General features: G+C 42.1%; 1 protein-coding gene across 4 annotated transcripts in view; it reads left to right on the top strand.

The window, feature by feature from the left end:
- The window catches only part of Tanc1 (tetratricopeptide repeat, ankyrin repeat and coiled-coil containing 1), a 227218-nt gene that overhangs the window by 59355 nt on the left and 146621 nt on the right, over positions 1-21242 (top strand). The window lies entirely within an intron of this gene.

Raw genomic sequence — 21242 nt, 5'->3', positions numbered from 1 at the left:
GTTCTAGACCAGCCTGTGCAACTTAGTGAGATCCTATCTCAAAAAATAGATAGGGCAGTGGATGTAGCTCAGTGGTAGAGAACCTCTGGATTCAACCCCCAGTAACCCCCACAAAAGGCAGTGAACACTGATTGGAGTCCCCATTCAGCTGGTCTCCAGAGTCCTGTGTCTTAAATTCCATCCATATTTTGTCAGATATTACATTTTACATGGGAGTGTTTTGTGGCCTAATGCTCATTTTTTCCAAAACTTTCTTGGGCCCTAAATATTGGCTTATGTATTCAAAAGACCCTTGAATGAGGAAACAGGTTAGTAAGAAGTTCCATGGTTTTTTTTGTTTTTTTTTTCTAATCTGAAATTGGTTCCTAAGGACAAAAAAAATGAAAAGGCATAATTTCTCTGAGTGCAGTGGGTGATCTGACTGTAGTTATAAGGAACTTCTCAAACATCACTCAGAGCTCCTTTGGTCTCATTGACCTCTCTTTTTCCTTTCTGTAATTACAGAATAAGGCTCTTAAAACCCATGTAGGACCAAATACAGAATCTAAACTCTGTGATCTCATCACCACAAAAACAGGCTATAGGAACTGTCCTTCTCACAGGAAGCTGCCTCCTTGGCGACCTCTGTAATTTCTAGCAGTGCTTTTATAGTAGTCTTAAATTCAGAAGGGACCTTTTCCCCTGGCCCTTGCAGAGGTAGTGTTGCACGTGGGTTGGTCTAGCTGGGAAAAAGCCAGAGAGCAAGTATGTGTATATAACCTGTTGCAGATCGAATTTGAAGAGGACACTTGTCTGTGTCCCCCTCCCTGGGGGTGGGGGGGGGGAGGCAGAGGGTCTCAGAATGGTCCTGCTTTGGGCTGTGATGGTCGGTCTGGCTACTTGTTTGTTGGTTGTGGTTGGGATGCAGGAGAAGCCTGTCCTTTCTATGAGGCATGCTGTGTGAAAGGAGGCAGCTGGGAGATGAACCCTTCCTCACTGCCAGAGCCAGGTAAAAAAGCAGGTGACCCTGGAAGGGTGCACAATTGGAGGACACCCTGGATATTTGAGCTGCTGTTCACCAGGTGGTGCTGTCCTGCAGTGAATGCTTAAGCACACCAGCCAGAGAGGTCCCCCAGGTGTAGGAACAGCCTGGAGTACTCAGAAGCAAGGCTTTTTTGAGGAAATATCCAGTATTTGAATGGGGGTGACCAGCTGCCTCCTGTGGGGTTCTCCTCTGTATTCTGCTCCAGTGAGATCTCAGTTGTCTCTGAAGGGGTTTGACGGAGACTGGACCTGTCCCCTGAATCAGTCCCTGGTTTCCTTCCAGAGAAAAGCTCCTGTGCTGTGTTCTCATCTTTGAAGTCCTGGTGGGTAAGGGGGTGGGGACATTCTTCCACCTCCTCATTATACAGACTTACAGGGGAGGGAAAGGACTCCACCCAGCCTCTGCATGCACAAACCTATTAGTGCCTCTGCCCTGCCAAGATGGTTTTGTTGGCCCAAACGTGACTACACATGATTCCGTCCTTCCTTTTGGCAGTGTGGCTCGGCAGTGTTGCTAAGATTGACTCAGGCCAGAGCCTTGTTGTCTGTGTGTGTGTGCATGGAGAATTCCCTTGTGTTGTCCATGACAGGTGTTTCAGCAAAAGGAATATTTCCAGAGAAATAGGCTGAGCCAGTTATGGGGAGCCTCTCATTGTAATCCCAACCAGGAAGTAGGCCTTGAGCATCTGACTCTTGTTGGGATAAGAGCAGGAGGGTGGTAGTGGATTAGACCAGCCCTTGAGAAACAGGAGGGCGGTCAAGGCAGATTGAGGCAATGGCTGAAATGTAGGTAGCAGCCTGGTGTCTTGAGTGCAGACGAAGAACCCGTGAGGTTACTTGGTGCTGAGGCTGTTTGAGTGCCTGGAGGATGACCAGTCCCCACAGTGGGAGAGAGGTGTTTCAGGGTGAGAGAAGCTGGACAGCAAAGGTGTGAAGCTGGGCAGTGTGTTTGGGAATGGTGAGTGGTGTAGAGAGCTGGAGCTCAGAGGAGTGAGGTGCAAAGGCTGGTGAGGAGGACTTGGGTTTGAGGGTTGGAGAAAGGCTCTTGGGCTCCTTAACCTTTCACCATGGATTGGACGACAAACCCACTGGCCTTATATAAAGAGAATCTGAGGGAGTGGAGGTGAATCTGGCTTTGCATCAGTACCTTGATCAAGATCTAGCAAGTGTCCCCTGTTAGCTTGGCTGTAGAGAGGTGTCCGCTCTTCCTATACCCTGGAATCCTTTCCTCTCCAACTCTGCTGCCGTGGGGTTTCCACTGAACTCCGTGCTGTTTGTCCCCTGGGGTGGGTGTGCTGACAGGTTTTCTTGTTCGAGTTCTCCTGCCAGCCTTCTGTGGTCTGCTTGTCTGGAGGAGCTTTCCAGGTGCCTGGAGTGAGTGAGACAGCCACTGTCTGTTGTAGGCAGGTGGAGCCTGGGGTGAGGTGAGGTGAGCAAGAGCCGGGGGGGCACGATGTGCTGATGCAGGATCCGTGCTAGGACAGGTCAAGTGTTCCCCGAGAGGGTATTTTCTGAAAAAATTTGAGGGCTTGCAAAGTAAAAACAGGCTTTTATTCAAAGAAATGTTGGTTTTAAAAACCAACATCTTACTTTTTTAAAGAAATGTTTTTTAGTTGTAGATGGACATAATATCTTTATTTATTTATTTTGATGTGGTGCTGAGGATCGAACCCAGTGCCTCACACATGCGAGGCAAGCGCTCTACCACTGACCCACAACCCCAGCCCCCCAACACCTCACTCTTAAAGCACTCTTACTAATAATGTGGAAGCTCTACTACCTCCTTTCAAAGCTTTTCTAATTTTATTGTGTCCATATTAGAGGGTTTTTTTTGGGGGGGGTGCCTTTTATATGGTGTCTAGTACTTTTCCACTGAAAACTTTAATTATCTTGTTTTATAGTTCGTATGCATAGTCATACAACTGCTAAAATTTTTTCAAGTGTTTTTTTTTTTTTTTTTTTTTTTTTCTGAGACAGGATCTTGCTATGCTGCCTAGGTTGGCCTTGAATGCTTGGGCTCAAGAAATAATCCTATCTCAGCCTCCCGAGTAGCTGGGACTATAAGCACGCGCCACTGCGCCTGCCTTCAGATTTTTAATAAAGTTAGACTGACTATCTCTTCTTTATCACTGTCATTCTCCTGCTCCTTGTTTCCTATGAAAAATGTTGTCAGGTTTAATTACAAGCCTCCTTCTGGCTCCCAGGAGACAAATAAGGGAATGTTTACAACCTGCCTTACCTCTGGTGCTCCTCATAGTTGGCTTTTTGAGGTCGCATCGGTTCAAGCTGGCGGCTCCTGTCCTCTTCCTGCCTGTCCTACAGACTCCTGTTAAAATATTCTGAGTTCTGTCGCCCCAACCCTCTACCCCATTGGGTTTCAAGGAGGAATTTGCTAGTTGTGTGTCTTTAAAAACTTGAGAAAGGTTTCTAAGCCTGGGCTGTGGCTTATGTGTCAGTTGTGAAACAGAAGTACCCACTTCAAGGGGGCAAAGGGACACTGGAGGCTCCTAGTGGGTGAGGTCTTTCATCATCCAGTCCTTCTTATTGGCGTTTCCTGTCTCCAGTGGTTAGCAAGGAGGACAACTCAAGTGTTCCCTTCTTTCCTACAAGGAGAGAATAAGCTGAGAAATGGATCTCTAATCCCATGTGAAGTGAGCACAGCTTGGAGAACTGATTCAACTGCACTCAGCTGCCCACATGAGAAACAGGTGGAAACTCCCAGGACATCCAGCACAGAATGGTTGATTGAGGGCATGAAGGCTGACCCAGGCCCTTCTGTAGGTGTTGAAAATACTCTTCCATGGAGGGCTGGGGGTCAAGGTTAAAGCTGCTTCCAAACCTCTGTGAGGTTGGTTAGTTGTTTTCTTTCTTTCTCTTTTTGTGGTGCTAGAGATCCACCCAGGGTCTTGCATATGCTAGGAAGCTCTCTACCACTGAGCTACATCCTCAGTCTCCCTCTGTGAGTTCTTGAAACATCCATGTGATGTGCCTGTGCACTTTGCTATCTGTCCTGTGTGACTTGCCAGCAGGATTTCATTCTCTGCACTTACCTCTCCTACCATATCCTGCTTATCCATAAGGAACAGTGACTATATTGCTCTTTAAAACTCTGGGGGATCCTGCTGAAAGGCAGAGCTTCTCAACAGGGGCAGGGCTGGGGAGTGCATATTAGGATCTCCTGTGAAGCTGTAAAAATTTAAATTCTGGGATTCACCCCACGTGTGCCGAATGAGAATTTGGGGTGGAGTCCCTGCTACGTGGTTTGTGCGTGCATGTTTTTAAATAAAGCTTAAGAGGAGATAGTGTATATCCTCAGTTAAGACGGATGGCCACATGTCAGATTAGTTACCAGAGGATCCAGTTAAACCTCCAGCTTGGATTCAGTGGTGCCTACAAAGAGTAAGTAGTATTTTTAGGGGAACACATCTCAGAATTCTCAAATGTTTGAGCCTTTTGCTATATGTGTCTGATGTTCTAGCTATTAATATTTGAGATGTTTAACTTTTTGAAAAATATTTGTATGTGGAGTTGACTTGAAAACAAATGCTTTCTTAGTCTGAACAGATGTTTGGGGGATTTTTTTTTTTAACTTCACCAACTAGTTTCACCAGTTTATACTGCCAAGCCAAACATTTCCTCGCACCATAATATGTATGGTAGAACCATTTTATAACTTAAAATTGCATGGGAACAACATTTTCTACAATTATAACTGTACAAAGAATGAGATAAATGACATTGAAGAACAATTTGCTAAACTCAGCAAAAGTTAGAGTTATTTTTATTTAGAAATCCAGGTGGAAATCTGCTGAAATAGACTTTTACACGAGATTTGCATATTGAAACCAAGCCTTTCTACCTGTGCTAACAAATTTCTCAAAGTTAACATTGAAACAGCAATTGAAGTATATTTTCCTTAGAGATTTATTGGACAGGATATTTATTTGGTAAGTTATTAGCTTTTCCTTCTCCAGGTCTTGTGTGCCAGAGAATTAGCTGGTTTTTCTCCTTTCCTGGGATCAGGAAGTAGATAGGAATTTAATGGCGAAGATTGTGTTGAATGATTTTGTGGTTTTTAAACATGTCTCTGTGCTGCAAATTCCCTTTCTATGAAAGAAAACCTCACAACTCATTGCTATTTGAGGTTGGTTTTGGAGAATGGTGAGGTTCAGTTTTGAAGTTAAAGAATTTTGGAGTTTAGGAGGGACCTCACAGATGGCCTATCATCTGATTTCATTTGCCTCAACAATAGAAATTGCTTCTGTTGGGGTCACAGGTGGCCTCTGATCACTGAGCCCTGTGGTCACTTTGTAGCCCTGGACATGACTTTTCTGTAGCACTTGATAGTACTGCCCATCCTCACTTGAAGCCTTCCCTCTGGGTTCCTTTTTGTACATTAGTGACTGTTTTGCTTTTCCTTCTTTCATTTCTGCCTGGGTCCTGCTGTGTCTGCCCTTATATGTTCAGGTTCTCTGGACCAAGTTCATCCTTGGTGGCTTTCTTTTTAGTCTGCTCAGCCCCTTTGAGAATCTCAGTACTTCCAAGGCTTCAGTCACTACCCACATTAATGACCCCCAAGTCTCTGAGTTCACCACATCTCAATCTTTTGGACATTTCTACTTGGATGACTCATAGGCACTTTTAATGCAGGATATCGAAACTGAACTCATTTCCTCCTTAATTATCATCTGCTTCCTGTCCCTCTCCAAACCTCTCATCCCCATGTTTCCCCCAGCTTTTCCCATTTTGGTTGTTGGCTCTACTTTCTACCCTGTCACTAAAGCCAGAAATTTGTGACTCATGTTTCTCTCTTTCTTTGTCAGCCCCATATTTTAATTGGCAATTAAGTACTATCCTTTTAATATCCTAAATAAAAGTGGAAAATTTAAGTCATTCCACGGACATTTAATTGTGGGTTTTAAAACCTCTAATTGGGCCTGTATACATAGATATGAGACACTTGAGTCCATTTGTTACACACATTTTATGCTAGACACAGCCCTAGGGATTTGTCATATATTATTTCTGATTTTCACAACTGTCCTGAGGTTTGTCATCTAAGTTTCAGAGAGAATAAGAATAGGCCCAGGATCACAGTGCAGGTAAAGGGCAGTGGAGTTGGGATTTAAACTGTGGGTCGATCAGCCCTCCAAAGACTGCCATCATGCCACCCTGTCTTGCTCTGTTTGCATATTGCCACATGTTGTTTTAGACTTCTGTCAAGTAGGTTGACTCTGAGGGCAAGAATTGGGTCTTATTCAATTTTTTCCCTCAATCAAAATACCTAAAAAAAAAAAAAAAAAAAAAAATTTTTTTTTTTTTTTTGGCTGGGTCCTGGGGATTGAACCAGGTATATGGTATACAAGTGCTCTACCACTGGCTACAACCCCAGCCCTTTTTACTTTATTTTGAAACTGGGTCTCACAGTGTTGCCCAGGCTGGCTTCAAATTTTGATCCTCCTGCCTCAGCCTCCCACATAGCTGGGATTACAGGTGTGTGTCATTGTGCTCGGCTTGGATATATTTTTTTCTTATCAGTGTGGCTGTGCTTTGGATGTGGTTTTCCCCTCCAAAACTCATGTTGAAATTTAGTCCTTGTCTAAGTGTTGAGAGGTGGTGGGACCTTTAACAAGTGATTGGGTTGCTAAAAGGGATTAAGGCAGATTCAAGGGAGTTGAATTAGTTACCTTAGAGTGGACTGTTATAAAGTGAACATTTGGAGGCCTCTCCCACTTTTTACCATGTTGCAGCATGAGGCCCTCCTCAAATGGCTGCTGCCTAGCGTTGGACTTCAACTTCCAGACCTGTAAGCTGAATATACTTCTCTCCTTTATAAATTACTAGGTCTCAAATATTTTGTTGCCGAAAACAGATTAAGGCAAGCACTTAAAGACATGACTCCAGGAACACTGTGGTTCAGGTTGCCTATGGTTTCATCGGTGGCTGGCTATGGCCAACCCTAGTGTTAGCTGTATGTTAGCCATATAACCTGAGACAGAGACAGTGGGGCCGTGCTGCTTGCCCTCAAAAACCTTCTTATGAAAATCAAAGGAGGTGGCATGAGGGAAAGTGCCTTAAAATCCAGGGACATTTTTTTGAAAAGTTGTTTAGATGTGAGAGCTGATGGTTGGCTAGTGCAGATGAGCCTCTCTTTGTTTATAAATGACAGCGTGTGAAAATATAAACTCTCCGGATTTCTTAAGTTCACGCTGATTAAATCATTCACATGGCAGGCAGTATTAAAGAGAGAAAAGGCTCTTTCAAGGAAAGACCTCATGAAAGATAGTACACATAGAACTAGTTTTTGTTATCCTTAGTAAAACTGTTTTTAGAACAGAACAGGTTATGATCTACACAAACCAGATGCCACATAGGTATACAGGTGCATTAAAGCACAGTCTGCTGAAGTTTTCTTTATTCTCTTAAGCTGCTCTTGGGAGGATGGCTTTGGATCTGCTTGTGTTGTACCAAAATGAACTGTTTTGTTTCTTCTTGGGTCCTTTTGCCCTGTTCTTAGGAAGACATGCTATTTTTTCCCCCCTCTTAATAATTCCCTCTTTCCATCAGAGTTTGATAACAAATTTAGCCTAAGGAGAGGGTCCCTTCCAATATATAAAATAAAACTAATTTGTTGTCACTGTAGAATTTGGAAATTAACTTTCTGTGTCCTACAAAATTGCATAGATTTAGGGTCCAAACAGAATATATTTTGCAGGTTGTTTTGGTTGACCCTGACAGAGAACATACCTAAGAGGTACTGCCCACACTTGATTATCAGAGACCTAAAATGTCAGATTTAGTGAGGATTATGCTGCTCCATGATGAAAAGATTCAGGAAGAATTTGTGTGACTTGGAAGGAAGGAGACCAGTGGTCTGGGAAGCATGAATCCTGAGGAGCTGCGGCAGGAACAAGTGGGGATCCTGAGAGACAGGAATCAGAAACTGGGCTGGGGCCCAGCAGTCTGTGGCTTAACAAGCCCTCGGGTATACATCAAGGGCATAGCTAATGTTACAGAAGTCAGCCTGGACACTTCTAGAAGAGACCAATGGAGGAACAGTGGGACTGTAGTCCTTTGCTTATGACATAAGCAAGGAGGCCATAGGATGTAGACCTTTGAGCAGGAACTTGGAACATAGGTGGTGAGTGCATTTTGGAGGTGGGGAAAGAGGAACAGTTAGCAAGTTTAGTTTAGTTCAACACATTGAGTTTGTGCTGCCAGGGTTGATGTCAGCAAGTTGGAAATGAAGTACAGTAGTAACACAGGCAGAACTATGGAAAAGATAGTCATTAGCATGGAGGCAGCAGTTGCAGAGGGCTTTTTGATCCTTTTCCCAAGGAAAGTGGTACAGAGAAAAATGAACCAGGGATAGCGATTATGTGGGATTGAATGTTTGATATTATGGCATCCAGCTTTTCTGTCAGAATGATAAGTGAATATGTTTAGGAATACCCAATTATGTCATTTAAAATAAGACCAGATTTTCGGAGCAGCATTGCACTTTTGCCACAGTGCTATTTCTAGGCTCCATGCTATGTACTGGGGACCTGTTGTCTGCCATTTTATCTTGGGATCCAAGGTGTAGGGTGCAAGGCAAGGTTCAAGTATGTGTTTTCCCCCAGAGGAGGAAAGGAAGTGAGATGTTGCCTGCTAAGGTCTGACCGGAGCAGGCTGCTGAGATTCTAAGTCTCAATTTCCTTCTCTGTTGAAAGAAGATAATTATAGTTCCTACCTTGATGCTGCTGTGAAGACTAAGCAAGATATCTGTGCTATATCTTCCCCTCCTCCTGCTTCTGTGGCCAGTTGTTTTGTAGAATAAAGGTCTTATATTTGTAATAGACTTACGTAGGAGATAATTTTAAGAAGGCACGGTAGAAGTCTAAATTGGAGACGTGGTTTATTGTTTGCAAGACATTATCAGCACCGGGAAATATGGGCTTCATTAGGTTTGTGAAAAGGCAGAAAGAACTTGGGAAGTTTTACTGCCTAAAAACAAGACTGATATTTTTTAAAAAAATTATTCTATATATTTAGCTTTGTTGCAGACTTGCATATTTTTCTGTAACAGAAAGATAGTTCATTGAGACCATGAAGACTTGGTGCATCTGTATGACATCTTCATTATTTGTAGAACAAGTTCACATGGACAGTCCAATTCAAAGTCATTTGAGAAACACATGTTCTGTTTTCCACTGGGTTCTAATTGGGCTGTTTTTCCTTAAACGCGTCTTTTGGACCACACGCTTATGTTGGGAAATACTGCTGTGCTACATATACAAGAAATGTTTAAGGAACATTTTCATTCTGCAAACAAGCTTCTGAACACCCCCCCAGGCCCTGCCCTAAGAAAAGCAATCTGTGTGTGTATGTGCAGCATGTGTGGTTTCTATGCTACTTTGCAGTACTAATTTTGTTCTTTATGTCTGAGATACCTATCATACTGTCTGTATATGTGAAGTGGTGACAGAGTCTGTGAACAAAGGTTTTGCTGCAAACTCACTGAGGACTTTAATTGAACCTTTCACTGGGTTTTAGAGAAGAAAAAAAAAAAAACCTGATGTCCATAAATGGCATGTGACATTCCTTTGAATGTAAAGATTGAACTTCATAGGTTTGGTTAAGGTTTTATGGGACTCCTAAAAATAATATCTGCCATTTTCAAACATAGGAATTACTCTGTAATTCATAATTCAGCTGGAGGGATTTTTCCTCCCCTGTTGGGTTGGGTTTGATGTCTCCAGGTTTGTTGAGAGCTAACATCTCAGGTCTTTTAGAGTGGCACAAGGCTTGCTTCTTTCTGGGAAGTTGGGCTGCTGCCACAGCTGAAATCATGAGCCAGACTTAGGTAATTTTATTAGTCTAGAAAAAGAATTGTGCTCCTGCAGCTGCTGTTGTAGTTTCTAACCATGCGAACAAAAACCATCTCAGTTACCCGAGATCCATGAGAAATTGGCGCTGGCCCAATGTAAGTCCATGTATTTTAGACTAAATTATATTTATCTTCCTGTGGGAATCCCCTGATTGAGGGTGTACAGCTGGGGAATGGCCTGTTGTATGAGGCAGCGGGCTGGAGAGGTGGTGCCTCAGGTACCAACCTCACTGTGAAGGAAGCCTGACTCATTTAACTGAGACTGTAGTTGCCAGGCCATAAATATTTTTGAAAAGAGGAGTGCACCAAGAAAGCATTAAAACCAATGGTGTGTTTAAAATACTCTTGTCCCAAATATGAGATGTGGCTTTCTCGTTTTTTGTATGTTGTCTTACATTGTAAGTTTCCAGGAGCCTTTCTCCTGCAGTGCCAGGCCTGATTATTGCAGATGAGTTAGTATCTTGGTGGAGATGGACGTTCTTATTAAATAGACCTTTTATAGACTACTTTGAAAACTAATCATGGGACTTTAAATTTAATTGCTAGCCATGTTGCATATGAGGAATACCTGATCCTGTTGAAGTATGCCAATCTATAAATGACTGTTTTGTTTTCTGGATTTCAGTGGCTCCAAAAATGGGAGAGCTACCATTACTGGAGAAGCACCCGAGCTTTTAGTACCTAAGTCTTAAGCCTGATGCTCTGGGATAGAGTCCTTAACCTTTGAGGTTATTGATTAGACTGGGTGGGAGGTATTCTGTGATCTTGAGTGGATGGAATAATAACAGAAGAAATCACAACTTTATTTCCACTAACCTCTAGCCAAAATGTGGTCAATAAAAACACATAACATCGGCACCCGTCACTTTGACATAGAAATTACAGACTTTTGTATCACATTGTTGGAGAGAGTTTGAACAGTCATACCCATTGTTGCTTTAAAAGCAGTTGTAATTATTAGGCCTGCTGCTCTCTTATTTGTGTTGAGAAGCATCGATTACTATCCCAACATTGCTTTTCAAGTATTTTGATGTCAGTGTTTCAATACGAATTCATTTTCTTTGTTATATTCTACTCAAAAGACATTAAAAAACATGATTCTGCAATTTTTTCGTATTTATTTATGTTTGCAGAGCTGGGGATTAAACCCAGGCTTTCCACATGCTGGGCAAGTGCACTACCACTGAGGTAACCCCCAGCTCTTCAAAAGCATTATTCTGGTTAGAGGTTCCAGGTTACTGAAGCAGTCATGGCACCCAAGTCACAAATTTACAAAAAAGGATGGCACCCTTTTATCTTTCTTTGCCTTGTTTTAAGACTGGATTTGTTAATATTTAACCTGAAACCTGGGTTTGTTAACATTACAAAACCTCCTTATCACTTTTGGCTTTTGTTTTCTAGCATGACACATCTGAGTTTTGTCATTTGGAGTTCTGGTATTCCCCGTCTGGGCTGTTGGAGTCAATTAAAAATAAAGCTATCATGCAGACCCTTGTGATCCGTCTCAGAGGCCCTGGTGGCAGTTCCCTATAAGATTGCTTCCTGTAACCAAATGTTTATGCTAAAAATGGTTTCCCTTATAAATCTCAGATGGGGACAGCGATGCATATGCTTATATTTGCTTTAGCTCTGGGGAGAGGGGATGCTTGTGTGGCTTGCATGAATTTGATTCCGTTCTCCATTGCATTATCACTGCAGGCATACCCTAATTAAATTTAGAACTTGGTGTACAAGGTTAAAACCCTACTAAGTTTGTTAGACCATGTAAAACTGCCTAGAGAAAGAAATAGAAGGCATCAGACTATTTTTTTGGCACATTCTGTCACATCTAAACTGTCATATAATTCAGTCACTGAGAAATGGAGTGGCTTTTTGAGTTCCTCTTTAACATAAGAGGATAAGTGGCCAAGTGTTCAGAATGGGAGAAGCATTGCGCGTGTGACACAAAGTTCTCTGCTGCAGATAATTCTTCCCCTTGGCATTCTGGCCCAGCTCCCAGTGTTCTTCCCCTGTGGGCCAATGAACTCAAGAGCTCGCTCCTTGAGCATGTATTCTGTTGCATGGTGCCTCCAGGTCACAACACTGTAGTTTGAAAGAGTTCAGATTAGTTGGACCCCTGGCAGAACTTGAGGGACAGATTTGAGGCATGGGGTTCTGCTCTGGGTATGTGGTCAAAAGTTAAAAAAAAAATTTTGTTTTTCTTTTTGCGTTTTGGGCAATTTCCCCCACCGGAAATCTAATGTTTTATACTAACTCACAAAGTCCCTGAGAACTAGTCTTTCTTGTTTTTATCCAAAAAAGGAGGCATAGCATAGAGACTGAATGTTCAGACTCTAGAGCCAGATTGCCTTGATGACCATATACAAGCTGTGTGACATTGGGCAAGTCATTAGCCTGTCTGTGCCTCTGCAAAGTGATTGTAAGGATTAAATAACAACATAGGTGCTAAGTACTCAGCACAGAACCTGACAAGTGTTGCTGGATGCACATTAAAATCATCTGGAGGAGGTTAAAAAAAAACTACATGGGTATTAGGAACTCCCATCCTAATGAAATTAGGTCTTGGAGAGATTATAACCTTGTTCATAGGCATTACAGTTCACCAACAGAAGAGGAGGAGGGGATTTTGATGTCTTTTATTCGGGGGCATTAAGTGAAAGATTCATCTGTCAGCTACATAAGCAAGAGATTTTTCTGTAATGAATAGCTGCCTTTCATGGGGCATCTTTGAAGTTGTCTGACCATTTTCACTTTGAGGCCAGATGCAGTGCAATTTTAAAAATTTAATTCCTTTAGATTTATAAAACCAGAGTTCATTTGGCTGGTACTGATTGATTGAGTGCCTTTTAGCACTTTTTGAAAAATGTCTTCCAGTTCTCTTCTCTTTTCATACTGAAAGCTTATCATTCAGACCATAGCCTTCTCTGAGGGGTTCCTTTTACTTTGGCGATGGTTTATCAGCTACTGTGACTTAATTGGTCTTGTTCACGAGAAATAAAGTTTCGCACTTAAAGTGATAGCACATGTTGGTGGAAGAGACCTGATGTTACCCAGTCCAGCAGTAAAGAGAGCGGTAGTCCCATCAGGTGAGCCTTTGAAAGGTGATATAGCTTGCCCCAAATCCCTGTGTGTGGATTGTCTCTTGTTCAGGGAGTTGATTTCCACACATCAAGAAGGTGGTCAGTTCAAGTCGGAGTTTGTAGCCCTGTTGTATGATACAAGTAGGAAGTGTAACAGGAAAGAGAAGGGACAGAGAAAATGCCATTCTCACAGTGTGGTGATTACAGAACTCAGGGCTGTAACAAGGCTTGAAACCTGGATCTTCAGGGAGGTGTACTGTGGCCCACGCTGTGTGTGAGCGAGAATGAGACTGTATTCAAGACTGTGGTCCATATTCAAACCCCAGTGTATTCTTGAGCTTTTGGCTTCATGGCCTCTGGGACCCCATGTTGGTGATAGTTTCTGAGCCCTCCTTGGCTGGATGTGTGAATTCTATATTGTCACTCCGGTACAAAGCCATTTTTGTGGCTTATACACTGTGTTTTCATGGATACTTCTGTCTTCTCTCCCCTGAGTTCATCAAGGACTTCGGAGGCAGCCGCTCAGTACCTCCACTTTTAGGTCAGATCTGGGTTCAAGTCCCTGCTCATCCTCCTCAGTTCTGTGAGCTTTACCATCCTTTGAAGTGGTCCCACATCCAAAATTTAAGATTCATAAAAAGAACCAGACTCTCCAGCTTCCTGGTTTATTTGCTCCAACTGTGTTTGTTCTTTGATCTCTTAGAGACACCCTTGCTTTTCTCTCTGGCTGTTCTTCCAGGGTGTCACTCTCTTCCTGTCCATCTTGTTTCCGTGGCACGCCATTCTGAGCACTTCTGTGCTGCAGACGTTCTGATCATCACTGAGTCTTCTCATCCTCTGGGTGGTTCTTTCTTGGAGCCAAGCATCAGAGGAGGTTCTGCAGTTGCATCATTTGGTCTGTACCCTGGTCTGCTCCTGGCCTGGCCCATCCGAGCTCTTCAGCTGTCCTTTGGTCTTGCACTTGCCTTCCTCTCCTTTTCTACAGGGCTAGTTTGAACCTTCACCTCTTTCCTTATTTTATTTCTTCACTGAGGAGATGGAAACCTGAACTTTCTTAGCTTCCTGCCCATGTTTGCAGACATTGTTGTCTTCCTCCTCTATCTTGACTTTGTCCCTGGTTGCTTGGCAGAGTAGATACTTTGGGGACATGTGTAGAATGAAAACACTGCCATTGCTGGTGCAAGGATGAGAATGGTATGATACCTTTTCTTAGCTGTCGTAGAGTCACAGCCGAGAGTCCTATAACACATGACAGGTTAACAAGAGACAAGCTCAACAAATATGAATCCAATTTTTATGTGAAACAGGGCCTTCAGAAATGAGGACCCAAAGACTCGGGGATAACTGTCCACTTTTATGCTTCGGTTTGAAGAAAGTACCGCAGCAGAACTGAGTGAACAAAAGGGTATGATGGTAATAGACTGAGGGGGCCACCCAGCAAGTCCTGTCTGTTCAGATTCTTCTTGTACTGCTTCTGTAGCATTTTTTTTTTTTTTTATTCCTGGTGTAGGGCAGGACCCTCCTGGTATGAAAGTCTTGTGTATCAGACAAAGTGGGTCTCAGAATTTCCCTATGAACAACTCCTCCATGGAGAGGCAGGGGAAGGAACTGGTGTAATAATTCCAGCAACTGGTCTGTAATCCCAGCAATTTGAGTCTGAGGCAGGAGGATTACAAGTTTGAGGCCAGCCTCAGCAATTTAGTGAGACCCTGTCTCAAAAGGACTGGGAATGTAGCTCAGTGGTTGAGTGCCCGTGGGTTCAAGTCCCAGTATTGCCCCCCCCCCCTCAATAAAGGGGGTGGCAGGGAAACATTCAGGGAAAATTTCTAGGTTTTATGGCTTTCTTTAGGGGAAATGGTTTTCAGTTTCTATGACTCACCTAGGAAAGGAGGAATTCTGGTTTCCCTTAGGGAAGAAAGCGAAACAGGAGAAAGGTCAGAAGGTCAGAGAGACTTTGCATCTGAGGCCTATCATTCTCCTTTAGTTCAAAGTACTTGGCAGGCCAAAGCTGGGGCATTGTTTTCTGCGCCCCAACACTAGCTCAATGCTCATTCCTCAATTAGAAAATCAGATTTTTACCATTTTTGTCTTTTATTAGCCCTAGAGAGCCTGGGCAAGCTTCTCCATTGCTCAGGGCTTTGCATTTTAACTGAGGATGTTCAACTTACTTTAATTCATTGAAGAATAACAGTGTTTTGAGGCACAACCATTCCTTTTGAGAATTATAGATGGATTAAAATTATGTTCCTCCATAACCATTCCACTTTTTTCTAATTGTTTTTATTTTTGTAGTTGTAGATGGACAGCATACATTTGTTTATGTGCTAAGCAAGTGCTAGGCGAGTGCTCTGCCACTGAGCTACAGCCCCAGCCCTCCACAACCATTCTTGATGTTAAAGTGAGAAAACATAGTGTGGGGGTTGGGATGGGGAAAGTCCTGAGGCTCCCAGAGGCTCCCAGCTGTGGGGAGCAGGTGATAAGCAGGTAAAATGGTAGAAGGCTTCTAGAAGACAGCAAGGTGAGTGTGGAGGTGGCTTGTGAAATTGCTTTGCTTACTCTAATAGAAGTGAACCTGAGTGCTCACAATAGTGATAATTTTGCAGGTATTTTGGGAAAGGAAGGTAAGACTTGGGTGGGAGCATATATGAGAGGGAATTCAAGAGCCTATGGTGAGCAGGAGCTCACCACAACAGCCACTGTCCTCAGAGGCACAGCAATTATTGCCAGAAATGCTGTCCTTTGTTACTTCCTTGTCTGAGCCCATCCTGGTTTGAGAGGGAAAGTACTGATGTCAGATTTTGGCTTTTCTGTCATTGCCCCATCCCTTCTGTGTGCATATTTGAAATACCAAAATAAAACCTTCCTGTAGCCAGTATTTCAGATGTCCTCACAGAACAGATGCTGTTCTGAAAATGTCCTGTTATTAATGTATAAACTAGATAATTTTGACCATAAAATTGCAAATTAGTACATGGTATCAAAAGAATTCTATTTTTTTTTTTTTTTTTTTTTTTTTTGCGGGGGTAGTGGGGTTTGAACTAAGGGGTGCTTTACAACTGAGCTACACCCCCAGGTCTTTTTATTTTTTGTCTGGAGACAGGGTCTCGCCAAGTTTCTGAAGCTAACCTTGAACTTGAAATCCTGCCTCAGCCTCCGGAGTTGCTGGGATTATAAGCATGCACCACTGCTATCAGCAAGAATTCCTAAATTGTTAATCGAAATCTCTTGCCATTGATCTTGATTTTCTTTCCACAGTAAACTCGTTACATTTATTAAAAGATACTTATTGCATATAAGGTACATTGCTGGTGCAAGAGGGGATTTGTAGAGTTCAACCTTTTCTACCATAATTTTGATTGATAATCATATATCAGTATGAGGTGGGATATAGAATTGGAGAAAATACATCTTTTAACTCATTATAGCCTGTGTAGGCTTTATGGAGGAAGCAATGTTAAAAGTTGAACTGAATAAATCCTTTCACAGTATATAATATATGACTTTTGTGTATAGAAGAAAGTAGGTTTATTTTCCTCCAAAAATGAAATTTCTTTAAGATAGTTATAAAATGAGGACTTCTTTCAACAAAGTTGTGTGTAGTAATATTCTAGCAGCTTTAAATAATGACTTTAAAGAGTCAGAGGTATTTGTTTAAAAATAAAACTAAACTCTGTCTGAAACAACTTATATATATCTTACTACAGAATATTTTAATCATAGGTTGAAAGTGATTTTATCATAATAGAGAGTTTCCACTTAATTTTGAGTTTAAAATTCATGCCTAAAACTTTGCTTAGAAATTCACATTATTTATGAATATAAATGTGCCTTTCTTTTTAATGACTTAAATCTGAGGTCTTTTTGCCCAAGATAAACCTAACAATAAAGAAAGGAACAGTAGAATTGGAGCTTCAGTTTATAGAATGGGTTTGAATAAAGACTGAATGATTGGGCTTTTGTGTTAGTAAAGAGTAAATTACAATTTGCTGGTACCCTCCTTCCCGGCTATGTAAGATAAGAAAACCTGAAAGCCAGTTCTTTCCTTGTTGTAATTGTTTTTCTGGATGTTTTAACTCCTTTCTGGACGAAGCCTCTGCATCCTGGAGAAGTTCCCTACTTTTCCCAGTCTCATTGCTGGGGGACCAGGTCTGTTGATTCCTAGATTTTTTTCTACCACAGGGGGCAGAAATGTGAAACGGATTCTAGAATTTCAAGCATTCATCCATGGGTAGCTCCCCCAACCGCCTGGGATCTTTTAGTGTTGGAGAAGTGGCACTTACTTTCAGGGCACTTCTGTAACTGCAAGGTTTCCCATAAACTTCGGCCAACGGTCTGGGTGTCCCCTTGCCCCCTTTTGTGTTCTGTATTTGGCTTTGTTTTCTCTTATTTGCTCTATTCTGTAGTATTTATCTTGTAGGCTGCTACAGACCTACTGCCACCACCCATTTCCTTTCTTTTGGTAAACAATGGATATTGTTAATACAAAGTTCTAAAATCAGTCCTGTAGAAGACATGTTTATAACTAGATAAGTTGAATTAACTAGGTTTAAAGAAACCTTATGAACGATTAACATTAAGGATGTAAAAAATAGTTCTTAATACTTTTATGCAACATAATTTTCAGTGTTTCACTTATAAATATTACTACTATGGTTTTATTTAGTTAAATAAAGACATCTTCAGGATTTTGCTCTGAGGCCAATGAATGGTTTGATGGGAGATGGCTCTTAAAAAGTATAAGAGTTTAGGTATTTGGGATAACTGGTCTGATTTTTAAAAGTTATTTTAGGTGTGGTTAGGAAAGGATATTATGAAATGCAGCATTTATCTTCCCTCATATTTGATTCCCTGATGTCACTTTGGATTTAACTGAGTTTACTTGCATTCCTGGTGAATGAGAATATATAGGAATGTTCTCTGTCCATTATAAAGTGCTGTAAATGTTGGTTGACTGCTTGATTCAGGAGGAAATCTCTCATCTGTGTTCATCGCAGCCTGGTTAAATCTGTCAACACATATTAAGAACAGAGTATGTGCAAAGCCTGTGTTATGGCTTCTGTTTGTATGTATTAAAGAATAAACATACTCAGTGTGCTCAGCTCTGAGCTTGGACTTGGAATTGTGTAGATAGGCAGTGGCAGTATGGCACTCACAAAAAGGAGAATCTTAATGCTAGTGCTATTCTGTGATTTCAGACAAGCTATGATATTTGCCATTGGAGGTTTTAAGAGGAAGAGTCTGTGGCATCTGGGAAACAGAGATGGGGAGTGATAATAGAAAATAAGGGCATTTAGTCGACTTCAAGTCATTAGCCTTCCAGGGGTAATGTCATATTAAAACCTCCTCACTCACCAGTGGTACTGGGGATTGAACCCAGAGGGGCTTACCACTGAGATATCTCTTCATCCCTTTTTATTTTATTTTGATACAAGGTCTCCCTAAATTGCTGAGGCTGGCCTAGAGCTTGCAGCCCTCCTGCTTCACTCTCTGGGAGTATAGGCAAGTGCCATCATACCTGTCTTTTATTTCTTTTAAATGAACTTCATAGAAAATTTTCTTCTAGTTTATTTCAGTTGCAATAACCTAGAAGTTGACCTTTCTTCTTATTGGAACTCATAACTTGATAGCCTAAAAATACAGCCCTTTACCAGTTGAGAGCTGAAGAAGACTCCTCCTGCCCTTTCCCCTGAGCATTGTCATAAAGGAGGTTTTTACTTTCTTGCCTGAAAGTAGGTCATAAGACCTTCATTCCAAGGAGTCCTGCCCTGTACCAAGAGGCCAGGAAGAATCTAAACAAACAGGCCTAAGTACTTTCCTCAGTACTGTCCTGAGTTCTTTCTCACCATCTGCATGGTTCTCCAGTAGCAACTTGATAGCTTCTGGCAGTTTCTGTTCGATGTGTGGGGCTCTAATCAGCTGGGTCTGAATTACTATGTCTGGAAGGCTGGTTTACATCATTCTTGTTTTTGTTCTTGTTCATGACAGGTCAGTGTTGACCTTTTCAGGGGAAAAGTGACAGTAGTTGAAGTTACTGCTGGAAGGGAAATGTGAGAGAAAGCAGAGGGTGTATTTAGGGAGCCCTTGCTGGCTGCCATCACAGGTCTGCTTCATGGTGGCATTGCCACTGAAGAATTTACCTTTGTCTTACTTTTGGTCTTCAAACTGGGGTCATAAACTCAGTTTGGATGGGAGTTGGCAAAGTGACTCCCTTTGACAAAGCTCACGAAAGCTTTTGTTTAAAGCCAGAGTACCCGTTTATTAATTTATGCCCTGAATCTTAGCACAGGTCACACAGTTGTAGTGACTGGACCAGTGCACTCTCTCCCCACTGTTGGCAGCTTAAGAAAGGAACCAAATTACAGAGTCAGAACAAGGGGAAGTAGTTGTGTCACACCAATGTTTAAGAGTATCTGGCTCTGATAGTGTACTGCATCCATTTCCAGAACTCTGTGGGGTGTATGTTCATAAGTTCATAGATGCTGTCGGGTGTGCTAGATAGTCTTCTCTGGAATATACAGTGTTGGCCTCTCTAGCCTTTTTTTTTTTTTTTTTTTTTTTTAAAGCTGCTCTTTCTGACCATTCCCTTTCAGATGGGCACAATCTTTAGATCTGTTCATAAATATCAGGTTCCAGTTATGGATGCTAGACCAGGAGTATTGGGACTTCCAAATGACTTTGAATAGCTCCATGTGGATCTTTGCTAATTTCAGAGCTGAACTTTCTGGGAAGTCTTATTTTTTCCTTTCCCATGTGTGTGTTTGTGTAAGTGCACGTGTGCATGTTGTAGTGGTATTAGGGTCCTTGCTTTTGTACTAGATAAATTCTGTGAGTTTCTCTAGGTAACTGAACACTTTTAGAATACAATTCAAGCTCTTTCCCCAGAGTTGCTATTTATGGAGGAAAGCAGGAACTGGAAGAAAAAAAAGCAGCATATATTTAATATCTTTTTTCACTTACCTTAAGACCACAGATGTGGAAGATGTGACTATCTTGAAAACAGTTGACATCCTCCTAATCAGCAAGCAAGTTGTCTGGAACAAGACACCAAAGTCAGTGTCACCTTGTCCTTGCTATGTGGCATGGATGTTCTGAGTGACAGGTTAGATCTGCTGCAAATTGGTAATGACTGGGTGATTAATCGGGCAGCTTCATGGACATGATGGGGCTTAGCTGGTCAGACATCCAGGTAAATACAGGCCTCTGGAAGAGTCACCCCAGGTTGTACAAGGGGCTGTGGAGAAGCCTTGATGGCATGGCTGTCAGTATTTTTATTTTTTAAGCCTGTAGTCTTTGCTTGTTACAAACCCTGAAGGTTGATTGATTACAAAAATAAAATGTCTGTGTATTAGGCATTATGAATTTAATTTCTCCTGTCTTTTTTTATACTACAACATTTTGCATGTTGTTTGTTTTGCCACAGGTGCCCTGTATGGAAGCATACATGCCCTCTTCCAGATTCATTGTTGGCCCTTTACTGAAACCTAGGTCTTTTCACTAGGATCCATTTAAATAGCATTTAAAAAACAGAATTAGGCTATGAGCCACCCTCTTTTTGTGTGTAGACTTGTTTGTAAGATTATTTAACCCTAATAACCACTATGGTTTTTTCCAAATTCTCCCTAGGATATTATCTTCCTAGTATCCCTCCTTTTTGTTTGTGTGTTTGCCCAAAGCTTTTATTGATCTGAGAGGAGAGTCCAGCCAGCCAGCCAGCCAGCCAGCTGAGCAGAGGAAGGCAAACCCTTGTTGGGCCTCTGCAGATTTGGATTCTGGCCCTGCTGTTAATTAGCTGAGTGACCCCTGGGCAAGTCAGCCTCCCAGGGTCTCTAGTTCTTCATCGATAAAACAAAGCACTTGGAAAAATAAATACAAGCCTGGACTAAATGATAAGAAAGGTCACTCTGCATGCTTATGTTGTGTGGTTCTGTGAATGGCAGCACATTGGGGCTCCTTATCCTTCTGAGTGGACCCCACAAAACCTCTGCTTTCCTCCAGGAGTTGAGAGGTGGAAGGGGGTGTTACTGAGGCCTTTTGAAGCATTCAAGTTAGTTAGGCAGGTTCAGGAGCCTTTTTCTACTTAGCTCCTCCCTGCCTTCCACTCCCCCAGCTGTTCAAGAGCCATCTGATTGCCTTCTACTTTCCTCACTTAGTGCATCAGCAAAGTTGTGATGGTAACATGACCCACAGGATTTGCTAGTGTTTGGGGTTGTCCAGCCATCATCTGAGTTAGTGAGCGAAGAGAGAGCTGAAGGACATTAGCTTCATGATGA

Source organism: Callospermophilus lateralis, chromosome 9, assembly GCF_048772815.1.
Source record: "Callospermophilus lateralis isolate mCalLat2 chromosome 9, mCalLat2.hap1, whole genome shotgun sequence".
In the NCBI taxonomy this organism is placed as follows: Eukaryota; Metazoa; Chordata; class Mammalia; order Rodentia; family Sciuridae; genus Callospermophilus; species Callospermophilus lateralis.
This window is presented reverse-complemented; position numbering and strand designations above follow the sequence as displayed.